Raw genomic sequence first — 2,483 nt, 5'->3', positions numbered from 1 at the left:
CACTGCTGACCAGACACCTGCCCCAGAGCTGATTCATTTGTCCCACCCTGATCACGGCTCAAGACACACACACAGGGCCCTACCCAACAGAAATAGAGGCCAAGGCCCGGCCACGCTGGGAGCATAGCCTACCAGCCCCTAGACAGATGCGGTTCTCTAAGTCCTCAATGAACTTGGTAGCTGGGGAAACAGACACCAGAAGAAGCTCCATGGTTGTCCTGATCCTGAAGAAGGATGAGCAAGGCCTCCTCAGGCAGTGCCATGGGGCAGGAGGTGGCTGCTACTGGGGGCCCGTCCCATCAGGCTCTAGGAGGGGAGACAGCACAGATCATCTGAGACTCCCTGCCTGGATTTGTGAGGTCAGCAGCGTTACTGTTACCCCAGGTCACAGGGGAGGAAGCCACACCTCGCCCAGAGTCATGCAGCCTGTGAGTGGGAGAACAGAAACCAAACTCAGCTGGGCTCCAACCAACCCAGGTACCAGGGCTTCCTCGCTGCCTCCCCAGCCTTGCCGTGAGCTCATTTTCAGTGAGGCACGAAAGCAAGGCCACACCCAGGAACCCAGGGCCCCAGGTCCAAGCAGAGACTGCCCTGGCCTGGGGCTTCATCCTGGACCTCACCCCACCTCTGACCCTCCCAGGAGCTGCTGCCGCCTCGCACCCACAAAGTTTTGTTCTCCCATCTGCCTTTGAAAGGATATTTCAAGAGTGTTCTTTTCATTACAGCTCGTCCCCTACAAATAACAATTTCATGTTTTTATATAATGGTTTCATAGCTCTTAAAAACAGAAAGAGGCACCTTGATGGCAAGGTGGGCGTGTGGCTCTGTTTCCATTACACTCCCTGATTAGCAATCAGGGCCTCCAGAGTGGCTTTGATTAAAAGACGAGCGCATGGGAAAATCTTCCAACTCTCCTGCTCCTAAGGCTACCAAGCATTCCCCAGCAAAGGAAATCGGACTTCCACTTTGACCAAGCTGGTATTGACAGTGCTGGGGGAGAGGTGGGGGGAGGGGGGGAGACGTGGGGGAGAGGTGGGGGAGAGGTGGGGGAGACATGGGGGAGAAGTGGGAGAAAGAGGTGGGGGAGAGGTGGGAGAGGGGTGGGGGAGGGGTGGGAGGAGAGGCCGGTGGAGAGGTGAGTGAGAGGGGTGGGGGAGAGAGGTGGGAGAGAGAGGTGGGGGAGAGGTGGGGGGAGTGATGGGGGAGAGATGGGGGAGATATGGGGGAGATGTGGGGGAGAGGTGGGGGAGAGGTTGTGGAGACGTGCAGGAGAGGTGCAGGAGAGAAGGTGGGGGAGAGGAGGGGAGGAGAGGTGAGGGGGAGAGGTTGTGGGGAGAGGTGGGGTCGTCCACAGAGCTGTGCATGGCTTGCTTTCTCGTGTGTCTGCTAGATCCCATGGAATCCGCTCAGAGAGTTTCAGGACTGAGCGTCAGGCAGCTCACTTATAGGGAGAGCCCAGGATGCAGGCCCCAGGTCAGCACGGGCCTAAGCCGGAGACCATGATGCAGAGACGGCCTGAGGAGGAAACCCCACAGTGGCCACCCCTGGACCCCGGATGCAGGAACCAGCTCTGCTGCCTGACGCTGCGGCCAACATCAGGGCCACTTCCGGTCAGCACCCAGACCTCGCTGCCCCTCAGGAACGACCCTTGCCACTGCCACCACCAAAATCCAAGTGCCTCAGCCTCTGCAGAGTCTGTTCGGGCTGTTGTGATAAAGACCATAGACTGGCGGCTTGTACACAACAGACATCTCTTCCTCTCAGTCCTAGACGCCAAGAAGTTCAAGATTAAAGTGCTGGCAAATTAGCGGCTGGTGAGGGCCATTTCCTCAGTCTTAGACGGCGTTTCTGGCTGCGCCCTCTCACAGTGGGAGGGAAGCACGCCGTCCCCTGAGCCTCGTTCATTAAGGGCACTCATCCCCCTCAAGAGGGCTCTGCCCCTCTGACCTGATCACCCCCAAGGTCTCATCTCCAACACCGTCCAATCTCGGATTAGGGTTCCAGCATGTGAGTTGGTGGGGGACACAGACTTTCAGACCATAGCAGCTACCTCGGCCACCAAATACTCTCCTACAAACTGAACTCTCCCATCCGAGCCTCTGATGCACAGAGCCTGAGTTACTTCCTGCCCCCCAAGCAGAAGGGGGAGGTGAGTTCTATGTACCGCCCAAAGGAGCTGCCCTCAACACAGAGAAGCCACCCAGAGGGCGGCCACAGGTCGTGGCCTCACAGTGGCTCTGCTTTGTCTGAAAAGGGCTAGCCAGGCAGAGGATAGCTGAACAGCTGGGCCTTCACCAGCAGCTCTTCTAGTGGGGGACGGGGCCATGCGGGGTGGCCCAGTGCTTCAACTCTGGTTCCCCTCTGCCAGCTACAGCCAATCCGACTTCTTCAAAGGAGCTCTGTGCCTCTTTCGCAGGCTCTGCCTGTCCAGGGTGCCCAGCTCCTCCTGGGCCACCATCTCTTCTCCAAGGCCCCTCTCATGG

General features: G+C 58.3%; 1 long non-coding RNA gene across 1 annotated transcript; it reads left to right on the top strand.

Annotated features, from left to right (window-relative positions):
- Window positions 1-423: 423 nt before the first annotated feature.
- LOC108580532 lies at window positions 424-1,807 on the top strand. The gene is made up of 2 exons (XR_001891689.3): window positions 424-978; window positions 1,391-1,807. It is a non-coding gene; the product is annotated as an uncharacterized LOC108580532 (long non-coding RNA).
- Window positions 1,808-2,483: the final 676 nt, after the last annotated feature.

This window comes from Papio anubis, chromosome 11 (genome assembly GCF_008728515.1).
Source record: "Papio anubis isolate 15944 chromosome 11, Panubis1.0, whole genome shotgun sequence".
Lineage (NCBI taxonomy): Eukaryota > Metazoa > Chordata > Mammalia > Primates > Cercopithecidae > Papio > Papio anubis.
This window is presented reverse-complemented; position numbering and strand designations above follow the sequence as displayed.